We start from the raw sequence: 18156 nt of genomic DNA, 5'->3' as shown, positions 1-18156 counted from the left end.
TGCAGTATTACAGTAAAAGTACTGCAGTATTATGAGCGATGTAGTATGCAGTATTACAGTAAAAGTAGTGATATATTATTATATATGACATCATTAGATTATTAATAGTGAAGCATCAGTGTTAGAGCAGCATGTTACTGTTGTAGCTGCTGGAGGTGGAGCTAGTTTACACTACTTTATATACAGTTAGCTAGTTTACACTACTTTATATACAGTTAGCTAGTTTACACTACTTTATATACAGTTAGCTAGTTTACACTACTTTATATACAGTTAGCTAGTCTACACTACTTTATATACAGTTAGCTAGTTTACACTACTTTATATACAGTTAGCTAGTTTATACTACTTTATATACAGTTAGCTAGTTTATACTACTTTATATACAGTTAGCTAGTTTACACTACTTTATATACAGTTAGCTAGTTTAGTCCAGTGTTTCCCAACATAGGGGTGGGGCCCCTCCAAAGGGTCAGCAGATAAATGTGAGGAGTGGTGAGATGATTAATGGGAGAGGAAAGAAGAAAAAACAAAGTTCTGATACACAAATGATTTTTCAGTTTTTGGTCTTTTTCTCTAATCTTTGATTTTTGCTGAAATATTGGATCATTTGAACATTTTTGAAACGAAAGCATGTGAGAAGTTTAGTGGGAAAAATCACCATTTGGTGGAGCTGTTAACAACTCATAGACATCTGAAATGTGAGCCGACTACACACTGCTTTTTGTAAGATTTTTTAACAACGTGTTGTATTTTAAAAGCTTCTTATATTATAAAGAAGAATAAATGTACTTAGTTACTTTGCACCACTGCACCCTGTAAGCTGTAATACAGTTCACACCAACCTGTGCTTTTGAATATTGTTGACACTGTTTCAGAGAAATTCAGATTAAACTCTGTGGTCATCTTTGACTTTTATGAATATCAACCTTCACGTTTCCTTACTGACAGGAAAGTGATAGCTATGCTGCCAGTGATCAAATCAAAATAGCCAATGATTTGCAGTATTTGAGCCATAACCTGTACACATGTTGAAGTCCGTGTGAAGTAAGAATAAATATGTGTTCTGAGTTTGACATACCACAGAAAAGTGTGTTGTTAACCACCCTGCCAAATTTGAATGATTAAAAAAATCACCAAATATATGAAATTAGGCTTCAAAGTTGTGTAAAAATCAACCTCTTTCTCTGCTACCAAACGCTGTGGGAGTGCCCGCCGAGTTCGCTAAAACCACGCCCCGTACCAAGTGTCACCTGTCAATCAAAGTCACCACCTCTACCAGAAACATGGACGCTATGTCTGAGAGCTTTCTGCTGCTAACTCGCAGCTAACTGGCTAACTGTAGACTGTAGTAGTAGTAGTGTGTGCTGAATGTATTTATACCTCTACAGCAGCAGGGGCGGGTTTATGCTAATCAGACCCGCCCACTAAATCCTCAACACAGAAATCTTGAAACACAGTTTGTGAAACCTAGCTCCACAATTCATATCTAAATGGTTGAAATGCTTTTTACACCTTTTTTAGAAATACATTTATGACCTATTTAATGTGTTTAGAAGAAAATGTCTTAATTCACTTTACACAGTCTTTAAGTTTGTTGAAGGCTACCAGAAGCAAATACATATTTGACTACATTTACTATATTTTTGTTGTATATAATATGGTGGCTTTGGCTCCCGGCTCCTCCAATCCACATGTTGATGTGTCCTACCATCAGTGTATGAATGTGTGTGAATGGGTGAACATGACACACAGTGTGAAAGCACTTTGAGTGATCAGAAGACTAGATAAGTGCTATATAAGTACAGTCCATTTACCATTTAATACAAAATTTAAATGACAGGCTAACTTGTCTGTTTCTTTGTCCAGACTGTTTTCTTTTATTGGTACAGCAGACATACATTCACACACATACACACACTTTATTTCCAAGAAACTCTGAGTGAATTTTGAGTATGTATCAGTCTGTTTGCTCAGGGAGTACATCCATCGTCAGAATCACCACACGCTATAATGGAGACAAGTGAGCCTCAATCCTGATTCATAATTGATCACAGTCATCATGTATGTATTGTTCCAGTCATTTGTTTTCCTAAAAATAACCAACACATTAATATTTATATTACAATCACACCTATGAGTCATTTGTAGTCTCCACCTCACCAAACCTGGACTGAGGGTTATGGTAATGGATTGATGACTGTGATGTGACAGCATCACCGGCTACTACTGCTCCACTGTGCCACCTGAATATTAAAGAAGTCATATTATGTAGAGATCTTCAAGTTGTCCCTTCCACCTGTCATTTCATTTGTTTGTGGAGTCCATCATCTGAACAAATGATCTTCACGTCTCCTTGTTGCCGCTTGATCAGGACACAAATCATTGAGAGGTATTAAATTGTTACACACATGGCAATACCAGTTTTATAAATCACACTTTCCAAAAGAACTTCATCTAGAACTTGATCAGGGCTGTAATGAAGAGGTGGGTGGCAGGGTTTTTGTTTTGCTTTTGTTTTTTTTTCTTTTTTCCCCAGAGGTGCTTCTGAGATCAAGTTGTGGGAATTGAGAGTTTTGCCACAGGCCACTTTGCATTGTGTGTGAGCATGAGTGTAGGAGGATGTGTGGGAGGATGAGGAAGGGTCAGAAGCATATGTATATTACACAGGCAGAAACAACATAACCAGTAATAAAATAAAAAAAACATGCAGTTTTTCAGCTCACTTTCTCTTATATTTGATTTGGATTTCAACCTGAACTAAATGAGGTTAGATTTCCACAATTATCCCAAACGAGTGCAGCAATTACTCCTCAATACTCCCAAGTTGACGCAAAAATACAATATTCACAGCTGAGAGATGAATTTTCACTTTGTAATGGTGAAATACTGATACATGTAACTAGTGTGTTACAGTATAAACACAATGTTTAAAGCAAAACTATGACTAAATACACAAAAAGTAAATTCTTTCTCATAAAAAACAAATGGAAGCAAGCTCTAAGCAATAAAAAGAATGTTCTAATCCCAGCCATACTGTCATTTTGGTCATTAAATCCTATCCTATCAGGGACAGCAACTTCCTGGATATTCTGACTTACTGTAGTAAAGTCATATCTGTGTCCACAAGAAACCAGGTGAATAAAGGTTCCACCATGAAAGGGAAGTGTGTCTATGTTCCCTCAGTTTAACAATCAAATCGATCATTTCTCTCTCATTCAGTACAGAGATTCCTGCCTTTACAATATGATTACTTTTTATTACTGTACTATATTACTGCTACTACATTACTTATTATTGCTACCTATTACTTTCTGAATACACTCCAGTGCCTGTTCAAACAGCAGCACATGCTATTCACTTGTTTAGTTAAGTATTGAGCAAACATATTTCCAAATTTCACCAAATCCGATATTGTACTTCCTTGGGTCCCTGGCAACAGGTTAGCGGGGGGGGGGGGGGGGGCAACAACATGTTATGTGCATTATGGAATGGTCATACCTGTGCTGTGGGAATGTAGACTTATAAAAATTAGGATTATACTGTAATTCAGATGTCTTAAATCATACAATGTGTGTGTGTTCCTGTTTTTACATGACTGTTTTAATACTTTTTGTCTCAACGGTTTACTGATTAAGGGAATATGTTTGCCAACTGTCGAGAGACCGTTATGATATTGTTTATGAAAATATCTGTCAGTTATGGGAGGTGGCTGAGGCATCCCAGGTAGAGAACAGCATAAAACCTATCTGACAACGCTCCACGAGGAGCCTTTTCTATTGTAACTCTGTCTGTTGCATTGGTAAACACTCCGCTTGTACAAGCTGAATAAATTCAACTTAAACTTTGATATTTCGAATCCAGTTTTCTTTATTGAAGGTAATCATTAATTTCTTATAACAAAGACCTGAGGGAACATAGGGCCTAATTTTGATAGCAGGAACATTTCTTAGAAATAAGGGAACATAGGATTGGCCCCCATAAAAGCAAAGAGACTAAAGACACCTTCCATATAGCAGCTGGCGGTGACAGTGAATTACTTCATAGTTTATCAGCCACCATGAAATAAAAGAAAGAGGAAGGGGACACAACGCTGCCAGCAAGTGTTGAATATTACAAACAAGAAAGAAAGAATGAAATCAGCAAAAGGTCACTAAAGTTAGACAGTTTAACACTGGTTACTGTTGTTATGCTTTTCTGTTATCACTGATTGTTATTTTGATTCAATATCCTAATGCTACCTGGCTTGAAAAGGGAGTGCATGTATGAAATGCACAAACTAATGAACTCCCAGTCAATACATAGGCTACTGCAACAATTCACAAACTAAACTGTGATAACTAATTTCTATAATACAAACACTAACTCATAATGTATAGCCTATGACACTCATAGTACACTGAATCAATAACATGCCAGCCTTATGATTTTGCACCAGAGCAGAGTCCTTCATCAGGTCAGGTACCAGCATGCACCCAATGGGTGACCTGCAAAAAAAAGTGATTTGTGGGTTTTTTGTCTTCATTTTATTTCTGGGTTTGGTTCTGGGTGAAATATAGAAGGTGTTGGTTGGGTGGCTCTGCTTGTTACTGCTGTGTTGTGTCTGCAGGGGCGGCTTCCTGATTAGCGGCCACAGCAGGATCAGCAGGATGGGGGACACACTTGAGCCTGGTGGGCCTAATGTGGAAAGCCAGAGAGAAGCTGCCAGTCCAGTCTCCCTCCTCTTCCTCCTCTGTTGCTTTTTTTTTTTTTTCTTTGTTTCAGCATACAACACCCATTCACCACACACTCACTCATCCATTACCTACATGATCTATTTGTGGTTTTCTGTTTTGAATACATTTGCTTATGCATTGTTAATCATTACTTCTTGCACTAAAAATCTAATTAAAATAATAATTCAATTTAATGTTTTAAGCCTCTGACCTCTGCACCATATCAATCCTTTCCAAATCTGCTTTGTGTGTCGGCTCTGTCTTCTGCTCCACCTGCAGTGTTTGGGGTGGGCTGCACCAGTTTGTGCCCACTCATTTGAACCACTTGCCTTGCCTCCAATGTAACTGTGCTGCTAAAGTTCAGGACAAGCAGGACTCTACAAAAAATCCAAACTAGCAAAAAGTGTTGAACTGTACAAGTGACACCCCCCTGCGGTGAGTGTAAAGGCATTTTGGTTTTATATTTATTTGATAATGTTACAGGTTATTGACTGACTTTGGATTAAGAAAACACATCTAATGATCTGTAATGAAGCTGGAAGTTGTGCTGCTGTTTGCTGTGTTTATTACTTTGGATTTTGTCGTCCAATCATTGCAGAGCGTCAGACAGGATCTCTACAAAATTAAATGTCATTTAAATGTCAAGTCATTATTTTGTGTTATTTCACTCATAATTCAAGTATCTGGGTGTTTACTGAATGTGTTCTTTAAATTACTCAATTAATAATGATTGTTAACATGGGAAACTATGGATTAAGGAAATTGCCTAGTATTTGCATCACTATAATAAAGATTAAGCATTACATTTGTACATACTTATATATTTCATATACATTTATGTAGAGGACTCAACATTAAAACAAGCTTTTGTTTTGTGAGCTGCAGCACTGTGAGAAGAGTTATTTCTGTGTTTCCTCATGTTTTATGTGTACAATGTTAATCTAACAGCAGCAGTAGTGTCGTGTGGTAACTGCAGGACTCCAGCAGAGGGAGTGTAAAACTGTCAGTCACTAAACAGGTGACCAGAGAAAAGTTTGTGCGTCTGTGTATTTTTCACATTAATACTCATAAATACTTACTTTAAAGGGCTTTTAAAAAATAAAGTCAAAGTAAAAAGAAAAAAGTCCCAGTCACATCAGCCGCTAACTCAGATCAGAATATATCAATAAAGTTTATATTTTAAAAAACTAATGAACACTGCGCATGCGCGACTCACATTGGCCGCTTGGTCTTATTCATTTCTTTTATACAGTGTATGGGATTCACATCGGGTAGCGACATCGTCTGCTACAAACATAGTAGAGAAGGAGAAGTAACCGAGAAACATCCAGAGAGGAGAAGGTTAGAAGAACAAAACATATAAAAGAAGCACTTTGACCAGACAAGGACCCGCGGACACATCAGTGTTGTTTTCTAACGGTGCTCTGCCGGACAGGTGAGTAACATCAGCTCTGCTTCACATAAACTGTCAGGTTACCTGCTGACATTCAGCTCACTGTCTAGTTAGTCATGATATGTTGTTGTTGTTGTGATGTTATCTGTAAAGTAGCAGAGTTGTTACCACAGCTGTTTGACGCTCTGCACGTTAGCTTCGCAGCTAACGTTAGCAGCATGCTAACGTAACCTACAACGTAGCTGTTGTGTATCTGGTGTTTGTTCACTGCTTTCAAAGTGTTTACAGTCATGAAGACATATAAACACAGACTGTCTATCACAATAAGATTATTTGGAGTGATACGCAGGCCAACATGCTATGTTATCATTAGCTTCAACCCTTGTCACTGTAGTTGTGTAAAATCAACCTGAACAGCTAACTCCTGCTAGTTTTTACTCTGTTGTGTTTTATTACATAAACAGATTGATACACAGATAAACAGATTGATACATAGATAAACAGATTGATACACAGATGAACAGATTGACTTTATTGATCCAATATTTGGAAAATCTTGATTTAGAGCAGCATGCTATCCAGTATATATAATATGATGTCTGTTTAATTCAGCTGAAAAAATCAAGGTCTGGTGATTTCCAAAACAAAAATAAAATCAGCACATATTTTCTCCACACAGTTGTTACAATCCAACTGTATATGAAAGTTTAACATTGCACATTATTGTAGCCATCACATCAGTCTTCTCAGTTATCTAGTAACAATGGCATAAGACTAATAATGGGTCTGTATTTATTCTTTAAAGGCCTCTCATCTTGTAGTCCTGCTCCTCAGACCTGGACCCTGCTCCTCACAGCAGTGCCCCAGCTCATCTTCAGCCTTTTCCCCAGTTCAATATCCCATTTCTGTTCTCCTTAATAATGTCTTTTCCCTCAGTCGTGCCTCCTCTCCCCTCTGTGTCACATACTTAGAGTAAACAAGCTTCAACTAACAACTGAGTAGCGTATTATGTAAGACTTTCTACAATTTACAAATATGTGTGTATACATTTTTCTTCTTTCTGCTGATATTGTGATTGTTTTGAGTTATACTGATAATAATACATAGATTAAGTAATTTTACTCTGCAATGATAAATAAAAAAATGTTATTACAAACACCCATGTGTTATTTTCCATATTTATTTTACATTTTCAGCAAACAATGAGAAAAAAAAAACCTACAAAGTGAATATGAGAGTCTGGGTGACAGATCGGCACACACAGCAGCTTGGTATCACTACTCTTCTGTCTCTAAGTGCTTCATGTTGGAGGGAATCTACATCTCTGGCAGAAACACCAGGCTGGCTGACCCTGGACAGGGTGAGGTGATGCTGTAGGTCTCCAGGTGATGAAGACAGGGTGAGGTGATGCTGTAGGTCTCCAGGTGATGAAGACAGGGTGAGGTGATGCTGTAGGTCTCCAGGTGATGAAGACAGGGTGAGGTGGTGCTGTAGGTCTCCAGGTGATGAAGACAGGGTGAGGTGATGCTGTAGGTCTCCAGGTGATGAAGACAGGGTGAGGTGATGCTGTAGGTCTCCAGGTGATGAAGACAGTAGGTTGAACATCATGCTTGGGTCTCTCATCAGACAGTGCAGCAGCTGATGAGACTGCTCAAGGTCCAGGTCCTGAATTATCTCCTGGAATGAGAAAATTGTTAACATTTCATAAATCAGATTTTATTATGATCAGATGCAGTTTTCACATTATATGTAGAGGCCAGTGTCAGTTCAGAGGTAATGCTGTTACACTGATGTAATCTGGATTTATTTCACAGGATAGAGTATTTATGGAGGGAATTTATGAACTAATACAAACAAGCAAAGCAACATACTTACTCAGCTGTAAGTCTGTGAGCCTACAGTGTCTGCTCACCTGTAGCTATCCTGGTTTCAGGCTCATTGAGCTGGTTGAACTCTGACCTCTGTCCCTTCCTCCCCCACCAGGAACAAAGCTACACCATGATAGTAATGACACATAAATAACATCAGACATATTACCTATAAATATGTTATTTACTACAGGAGACATATCATGTTATTTCCCTCTAAATAACACTCCACTATGTGAAGTTACTCCTCCTGTATATCTGCTCTTTTCTCTTCTTACATCATAACAGGATGAAACTAACTGATATTAATGATATAAATAATATCAGAGAAATAATATCACTGAAAAAGTTTGAAAGATCACTTGCAAACATCATAGATAGATCAAAAATAGTGCAAAAACTGCAACAAGTGCTGTACTTTTGGACGTTGAACAGCTTCTCGGGAGCTGCTGAGAGTTCAGTGTCTTGCTTAAAGGCACATTGGCAGTAACTGGTGAGTGAGTGGAGTTCAAGCTGCATTTTTTGAACCATCCACTCTCTAATCATGAGGTTTTCCACACTGTAAATCCACACTGCCTCTTGCCTGGTTTGCAGCAGATGACGTACAGCGATGTATAAACAGTGTGAAACAGTGCAGGATAATGGTAGCCTGAGATTCACGGTTGACCACACTCAATCTGTAAAAAGGTAGTGCGAGCCATGAATCTAAAACAAACGGGACATTACCTAAATGATTGAGTCTGAGGGATTTAATGCATTGCCTCACCTGCTAATGCTCCTTACTCCAGTCAGCACATTTGTCACCTTGCCTCCCTTCCACCTCAGCAAGTAAACATTAGAGCGAATGATGACTTCCCCCACATAAACATATGAGGCTCCTCTCTCGCTCTTATGGGAGTGTGAGAGTAAGATGGAGAGAGAGATATAGAGAGAAAGGATGTAGAGAAAGTAAATGTATTTGTCTCAGGTTTTTTTAAATGTGGGCTCCGTGCAGGTATGTGTTGTCCACCATAAAGATGAGACTTAAGTCGATGAATATTGCTAATGAAATAAATGTTGTATGGATGTATTCGCTGATCCTTGGCATTATGAAACAGGAGCTGGGAGAGTGCATAGGTAGCATCAAGGTGTGTGTGTGTGTGTGGGGGGGGGGGGGGGGTGTAGGGTGTGGTAAGGGGTGGCTAGACAGGACGGATTCATCATTGGAGACAGAAGAGCTGTTGGGATAACTATCTGCTGCTCTGTCCCTCTCTGTTGATGAATACAAATACTGAGTTACACTGAATTAATGTTAATGTTGGTACTAGCCAGGGTGGTTAGCATGGGCAGAGGGAAAGGGTCAGTGAGTGGGGGTGGGGGCATGTATTTTACCCTAAAAACTCTTTCTCTCCTAAGCGCTCCTCTCAGCGTTGTAGGACGGAAAACCCAGGGTTAACCCTGAAGTTACCTTGATAAGAGAAAATCCAGCTTCGTAGTACAGACTTCTGGACTCCTCAGCATTTTTGCCTTCAAGTCTCAAGTTGAGTCTCACAACATACAGACAGGTCTCATTTTAGTTCATTCGTCTCTTACTATCACATTAAGGGTTCATTTTCAGCACAACAGGATTCAGGTACGGGACAACTACTCACAATTTGGGACTGGCACAATATTTTTTGGGATGTTTATTTTGAAAAACTAGGTCCATACCTAGTTTCCTGTTAAAATACAGGGGCTTTTATTTTGAAAAGCCTGGCTAATTTAATTACTTTTTATAATAAGGTGACCATCTTGGAATTTATTTTGAAAATCAGAAATGACAGTGTGTGTGTGTGTGTGTGTGTGTGTATGTGGAGTCTGTACACTGAGAATTTAACCACTAAATTAGCCAATCGCAGCCATGTGTCATTCCTGCCTTGAGACAGAGTCACAGGTTGCTATGGTGACAGTGCACAGGGGTGAAACAATTGCAACAATTTAAATGGAAATGACATTGGAGGACACATTTGTCTGAATGTATGAATTGTGCTTGTAGAGTGGAAGCTGTAGGTGTAACATCATAATGATGGTCTGTACCTACTGGGTCTGAATATTTCATGCAATACACACACATGTAAAATTCTAGAAAGGGCTGAAAAGCTCATGAAATTTGTACTGTAATTTTGTAAAAAGTATAAATGATATAAGCTTGAATTAAGTTTCTATGTTGAAGTGTGAATGATTTCAAAGAGATGAGCGGGTTGAAATGTTTTTTTTTGTTTGTTTCCATTTTAGGTAAGGTTCAAATTTGAATACTTGTAAAAGTTTAATGGGATTTGAACATTGAATAATACCTGCCATGTATTAAACATGTGGAACATTTTCATAGTTTGTAGCTAAAAGTATGAACTACTTAAATTAGTAGAGTTAAAAAACATGAAAATGTTTAAACGTTCAGCAAAATTACTGAAGAATGTTGAATATTTCATAAAGTATGAATGAGAAAAGTACAGTAATAGTAACACAAATGTCCTAATTGAGCTGAATGTTTTGATGCTTGAATTCAATCAATTTCTGCATTGAACAATCTAGAAGGAATTGATTGCCAAAAGACAATGTAGGTTGATCTGATTTCAGGGAAATATACATTTTCTTATTGTGAACAAATCTCAACAATGTGTTAGTTTGTCTCTCAGTACTTCTCTACCATGTCTGTGCCTCTCAGCTCCAAACACATTGTTTCCTACTGAAGATGTAAATCTTAAAGCAAATGTTATTATAACAGTATACATTATATGTTTTGTACATACAATCTAAATTTTTAAAAACTATAATAGAAACTATAACTATTGAATAAATATAGCAGTAGACTAAAAAGTACAACATTTCCCTATGAAAAGTACCTTGAGATGATGCATTATATAAATAAAGAGTGATTGTGTGATTGACATGAAATACTACGGTGGCCGAGACCCGCCATCGCTGCAAATAAAAGTAACGCTGCAAACAAAAACAAACGCTGCTGCAAATAAAAACAAACGCTGCTGCAAATAAAAAAGCCACAACGGAAGTGGATTACCGGGGACTGTTTTTGCCGATGCACCGGTGTGAGGAGAAGATGACGATGAAGAAGAAGTAGAAGAAACAACAACAGTAGGGGAGAGTGGGGTAAGTAGTGCCAATTTTTACTTAAAGTGCCCTTAAAACAAGGGGACAACAGTAATGCCTCCAACTAAGATATCTACATATAGTTTAGGATGCTGTGCATCCCTGGGAACAATTACTTTGGATCTTAAACAAACAGTTTGAGAAATATAGCTTTTGGAAAAAAAAGTGTCCTGTGGCACAACTTGCCCCCGGTAGGGGGTAAGTTGTGCCATTAGAGAGAATACAGTGGGGTAAATTGTGCCATTGATAATTGAAGTAAAACAGATCATTTTAATCTCACAAATGATAATGCTATATAAAAGTAAAACAAATTCAATACAATTTACTTATAAAAACATTCGTATTGTGCTGCTAGAGGTGAAATTCTCCTCCGGAGCATAGAAGGGTTCAATGTCTCCTTTTTGTATTTGTATTTGTGTGGCATGATGGTCTAAAATTAAGAATATCACATAGTTTTAGTGATCAAATGTAAGAATACAATATACAATAACAATAAAATACAATTAAGTAATATATCATAAATAATCATAAATTGGGTTAAGTTGTCCCATTGGCACAACTTAACCCAGGCCTTTGGCACAAATTACCCCAGACCCACCATTTTGAAAAAAATGTATCCCCCAGCTGTTTTGAGCTAGTATCATGCTAACTGTATATACTCATGCTGTAGCTTACTAAAGCACTAAAACATGTATGAACTGTTTTCAAAGTTGTCTACAATTGTTCAAACACAGCATTAAAAAAAACTTGATCATAGAAATTTTACTTTGGAGGGCAAAAAATTGTTTTTTGAACTTAAATGTGCCAACCTCTCAAGCCAAGTGTCTCCCCTCTTCACAAGATGAGTGAAATGGATGCCTCTTCAAAAATATGTGGTCACATGAGCAACTTCTTCTATGGTTTTCTAGATAACCGGGGTGGAACTACTTACCCCTTGGCACAAATTACCCCACTCTCCCCTACTATGAATTGGAAAACGAACTAGACTGTAAGTGAAAATGATAGCGTTTAATGTTGCTAACTGTACTTTTTAATGTGTTATTTGGTTAGGCCATGTAGCCCCAGGTTTGAAGCTTTGAAGTTGAACTGGAGAATGCCAGTGTATTGTTAGCTTCGGCTAACACGGGGAGACCACTAACGAGAGAAGAATCGAGTTTGGTAACTTTACTCGAATATGCAGCAAAACACAGTTATATGTACCACTGCACGCTCTCACTCCAGAGCAGTGTCTACCCCAGACAAACACAACTAACAACAGGTACTGACAGCCCTGAACGAAAACACATCGGAGTGGAAACAACTGACGGTTACATAGTTCCGGCAGCTTATTACTGTTGTTGTTGTTTGTATCATTAATAATCATGCTAACAATAATCTAAGGCGTGGGTAACAATAGTTATTTGGATGAATGTGAAGGTTAAGCTGTATGGGGTGGCCAGGGACTTTTGAGAAAGTACCATAACCATAATGTCAGATTGAGGTACAGAGAGGCCGGAACGAAAACACATCCGGTTGGAAACAACTGATGGCTTAAATGTTCATGCAATTGAAGTCCAAAGCAACCTAATGATACTTGTTTTTTTGCAGCTCATAATGTAGCTATATATTATATGATGTATAATGTTTTTGTGGACACCAGCAGCCTTCGAAACCAGTGTTTTGCTGTTCATGTGGCAAGGGCATCAAATTCCTGTGTGATGTTGATGATGACAAACCTGGCACAAGTGAGGGTAATGTTTCTTTCATTCTTTTTTTTAAATTAGGGTTAGGTAATGTACACTCTATATAATTAATGAGTATGAGTGAGAACATTGTATGTCTCTCTGTTCTTTCTTATTGACGATTGTTTGCTGCAGAGATGGAAAATCTGTTCCAGCCTGAATTTAGTCAACAGGGAAGCAACAGGAGGGCTCAGGAAGAGAAAGCCATGACTGACTGGGCTGACTATCTTCTCGATTGTGAAGGCTACTCAATTTGCTCATCTGATTTTATACACACAAAATGGAAAGTTCCAGTGTTGATGTAGATAGTATTTACTCTCAATTGATTTCAATGCTCTCTACTTTTAGAAGATGCCAGCTCCGTGACCTTGGAGGAGGTGTTAATGTTCGCTGCAGGTGTGCCATGTGTGCCTCCTGCTGGTCTGAGTCTTCTACCACGCCTGCAGTTCTTATGTTCTTCTACGTCACCATTCCCAATGGCAAATACCTGTGCCAACATTTTAAAGCTCTCTCTGTTGGACAGTTATAGTGCCTTCAAAGCCAACATGGACTTTGACATCAAGAATTCCCCCGGCTTTGGATGCTTTTAGACACTTGTGGTAAAAGTTAATGTTGCCACGCACAGTGTCACTCACTAGTGTAGTTTTAATGTAGTAAGAGAGATGTGTGTGAGTTTCTATTTTTCATGGCAGATTTGTGATATTTGTTATATATTGCATAGCACATTTGTTATGTTAGACATTCTGTTGCACATTCAAACATAAGTTGCACTGCAACATTTAAAAAAAAAAAATATTTTGTTTTGTATTGCAAATATGTGGACTGTTGTCAACACTGCACATTTTTATTGTATTATTATTTGATATCAGGAATGTGCTTGCCCCCCACCCCATAGACCCGACGATGGCAGTGTCGTTGTTATTAGTAAATTATATAACTTAATCCAAAACACTATCAGGAAACTATTTGATACTCATCTTTGAGGTACGTGATACATTGCCTCTGGTTTACCAGATGGGCACCGGGATTGGTGAACAGGACGAATGGTGTGAGTATTCCAGTACAGCTTGTATTCGTCCAGCTCTTTCTGCAGGACTCCCAGGAAGCAGTATCATACCAACTTTGTGTGTCCATTGTGGCGTTTTTATTTGAATAGTTTCTTTTTATTTGCAGTGTTTCTTTAATTTGTAGCAGCGTTTCTTTTATTTGCATTAGCGTTTCTTTTTATTTGCATTAGCGTTTCTTTTTATTTGCATTAGCGTTTCTTTTATTTGCAGCGTTTCTTTTTATTTGCATTAGCGTTTCTTTTATTTGCAGCGTTTCTTTTATTTGCAGCGTTTCTTTTATTTGCAGCAGCGTTTCTTTTATTTGCATTAGCGTTTCTTTTATTTGCAGCGTTTCTTTTTATTTGCATTAGCATTTCTTTTATTTGCAGCGTTTCTTTTTATTTGCATTAGCATTTCTTTTATTTGCAGCGTTTCTTTTTATTTGCATTAGCGTTTCTTTTATTTGCAGCAGCGTTTCTTTTATTTGCAGCAGCGTTTCTTTTATTTGCAGCGGCGTTTGTTTTTGTTTGCAGCGTTACTTTTATTTGCAGCGATGGCGGGACATACAGTGGAGAAGTTCAACTCTGTACTAAAGTACAGCACTTATTGTTATTATTACAAAGTGTGGGTTCTCTATATTTGAGGATGAGACAATTATGTGTCCACAATATGTTTGAATAGAGAGTGTGTTCCTACAGAGGACTCAGTTATGGGCTGTTTGTAGCCTTATTGTTGCTACAAACAGACGAGCGGATGTTTTCAAGTATCTTTAATGACTGTTGGAGCTCTTCAGGACTAAAAGTAATTTGTTCACTCAGTTTAACCTGCAGGAGTTTCTGAAGGCTTGTGTAACATGTTTTTCTGCAGCAGAGGAAATAAATTCATGTTAAAAGTTGAAAGCATCTTCCTTCATCTCAGACCGGGTCCGAATCATCTAATTGATGAGTTCAAACAGACAAACGGACAGTCTTGCTGCAGGAAATCATTTTGACCACTTCCAAGGACAGGTAAGAGTGCAAGTGTGTGACTGACAAGACAAGCTACACTTACTATGTGTGGTACTTACACTCTGCTTTGATGGAACTATTTCACTTTTATGAGAGAAAAGGCTTCAAGGACTGTCCTTGAATTATCAATATATCAGGGAAGCATTCCCAACAGCATGAAAATGTATCTTTTTTTCACAAAAACAGGGTTTGTTATTATGGTACAGTCCAGTAGTCGCTACATGATGCGTTCCAGTTGTACTTGGAAGTCGGAATTTCAACTTTCAACTGTAACGCCACCTGAAGCTGGATCTCTGACTTGGAAAGTTGGACATAATCCAACATGACAACATATCAACAGTGTGAACATTGTAGTAATATCCTGTTTATTAGCATTTTTGTCTCATTAAATCAGTCGTACACACAACACTGTCCCAACTTCTATTTGTGGACTTGTTACTACACTGTACGTACAAAACACAGCAAAGTGTGTTTTTATCAACTGGTATAGCTAACAATGGCTTAAAACTGGTTTTCTGACTTTTTAACTGGAATTCCAACTAGAGGTTAACTCGGATCGGGCTGACCGAAATTACCCGGCCCCGACCCGAGACCCGTACGGGTCCGGGTCCATTTTTTCTGTAGTCAACTACGGTCCGGGTCGGATTGGATTTTACAACCTCGGGTCCCAGTTCTGTCCGCTAAAATGTGTAAAACCAGGAAAACCCGAGAGACACCGAGTACGGGTCTGACTCGGGTCAGTCAGATCACGGCCAGATAAAATATGAATGTTTAGTCAATAAAGATGACTTTGATGATCAAAGTAATCATCTGCCTATGTCAACTACATGAAATACAATAAAGCGTAGTCTATTATTAGTTATAGTCTGCACATTCATTTATTTAAAAATAGGGTTTCCTTAAATTTTGCGCATTTGTTTTTGAAAAGGGTGGTAAATTCATGATTTTCAGAGCTATGGGTGTCGCACAAAACTGAAATGATTTCAGACGAGGTACAGTTACAACAATTATTCATCCTTTTTACGGGGTCGGGCATAAATTGTCACAAATTTCCTTGGATCCGTTCGGGTTCGGGCACGTAATTTTTTTTAAATGTCAGAACTACTCGGATCTTGGAAGAAATTCTCCGGGTCCGTTAGGGTTCGGGTCTCTCATTTTGTACCCGAGTTAACCTCTAATTCCAATTTCTGAGCTAAATGGAACGCAGCAGTAGCCCTGACCTGCAGCCATGTGCCAAAATCTGGTGGAATGCATTCACAGATTGGTGGATGCTGGTATAACATTTGGATAATGGCAGCGGGTTTGAAATGACATGTTCATCTATCTCACATGGCTGTAATCTCTGTGTCCACATTATTTAGTCTACTGTATTTACTGTATTCTGGCTTTATGCAGAAGGACTGTAATACTGATAAAAAGTGAAATGAAGAGGACAGACTAAAGAAAAGAGAGAGGGATGACAGGTTAAGATCCCAGGTTTGAAATGTCAGTTGAACCTCCAGTGACTCTGTAACCGAATAATTGACTTTGCTGAACTAATCCATGGCTGCAGTCTGCCACCTCTAAATGGCCCTCTAATGACAGTTGGCACTGTGTAATTAAGGAGGCGTGGTCCAACAGTACCAGACCAGGATAGAAGCTCCTGTTGGGGAGCAGAAAGTATGACTTACCTGGCTCATAGGCAGTATACGTTTACACACACAGAAGAAAAAAAAACACCATGTAGAGGCTGAACATTACCTCCATGACCATCATATCATCAACAGCTGCTGGTTGATTAGTGAGGCCTGGCTACACCATGATGGCCTTCTATCCATTGATCCCATGGTCATTTGGTGATGGAGATGACTATTGATTTTCCTCAGAAGCAGTCAAACCTGAACCGTAGCTAGCTGCTGAATCTGCCAGTATGCATCACACGTGTGCATGTGTGTGCATCCGATGGGTGCATGCGTGTGTGTGGACAAGAGTCAGTTTTGCATTTTTGCCCAATTCAGTTAGGGTGAATATTTGGATAGGGTATGCACATTTCACATTCTGACCTTTTGAATGAGCAGGTATGGTGTGTGTGTGTGTGTGTGTGCGTGTGTGTGAACATGCAAGAGACATAAACAGACATAAAACCTGTACTGAATGTTGCTATACACAAATACTAGTTAATTTTACATGGAGTTCTATTCAGAGCAGGCATGTATGGCACAGTACCTGAGTTTGTGAGTGCACAGGTGCTCCGTGTGTGTTTGAGAGCCTTCGTCCCCAACAGCTGTTTGCATTCCATCTCTACGGTTGTAGCGTTAGCTGGTCCAAACCTAATTAACGGTGTCTGTGGAGGGAGAGGGCTGGCGCTGAGTGCTGGCGGTAATGTGATGTCACAGTAGATTAGGCTGATGGGCCGACCGAGTTGCGGGTGAGGGGGTAGTGTGTGTGTGTGTGTGTGTGTGTGTGTGTGTGTGTTTGTGTGTTGGATGGTGTCTCTAGCACTCTCAGCTCAGTTTAGATCAGCTCAGAGGAGCTTGCTCAAAATGTCTAAAAAAAAGTAGCAGCACAGTCATTTTGCGTTTTTAACACTATAAAGGCCACACTGTGTTTGAAGCCATATCTGCTGCTAAGCAATGACACACTCAGTCCCTCAGCCTGTCACTGATGGCTGCATCCAGGGAAAAAACAACCTAATATGCAGAGATGTAAGACGTATAAGCTATAAACACACTCTAGGAAATAAATGTCAACATTTCAAATGAATATGCTTCACCATTTTTCCTAAATTAATTTTAATTCTGTCAATACTAGAAACGTTGGTTTTTAACACTTTCAACTACATGTCAGGACATGATGTTTTTCTGCTTCTGAAGGTCTTTTATTAGCTTCAGATACATTTATGGTTTAAGGTTTCCTTTCCTATGATAGCCGTTTGGAAATGAAGAAACATTTGATGCTAATAGCTGCATAAAGAGAAAAGTGAGAAAGCGCGGGGGGACGTTGCTTTATACAAACACCATGAACAGTTTAAGCCATATTTTTACGCTACTGTTTTAGATCCAGGTTTTTAAGTTTTTTAAGTAATCAGCCACTTGGATCACAAGTTTTAAGTTCCCCTGGCTTGCTGCCGAAAGCAGATTTACTTCTAGTACAAGCTTGTTTTTAGCTTTGGAGCGAGATAGTCAAAAGGGACTGCATAGCATCATTGCTGTTTGCTTACTCCATCAACTTGCCCTGTGAGGACAGTCTTGCTGTTAAGCTATACTGACACGGCAGCTACACAGGCAAAGATCTCAGCCAT

At 38.7% G+C, this 18156-nt stretch overlaps 1 long non-coding RNA gene across 1 annotated transcript in view; it reads left to right on the top strand.

Annotated features, from left to right (window-relative positions):
• The window catches only part of LOC128366282 (uncharacterized), a 299888-nt gene that overhangs the window by 123159 nt on the left and 158573 nt on the right, over nt 1-18156 (top strand). The window lies entirely within an intron of this gene.

The sequence above is a fragment of the Scomber japonicus genome, chromosome 10 (genome assembly GCF_027409825.1).
Source record: "Scomber japonicus isolate fScoJap1 chromosome 10, fScoJap1.pri, whole genome shotgun sequence".
Classification (NCBI taxonomy): Eukaryota; Metazoa; Chordata; class Actinopteri; order Scombriformes; family Scombridae; genus Scomber; species Scomber japonicus.
This window is presented reverse-complemented; position numbering and strand designations above follow the sequence as displayed.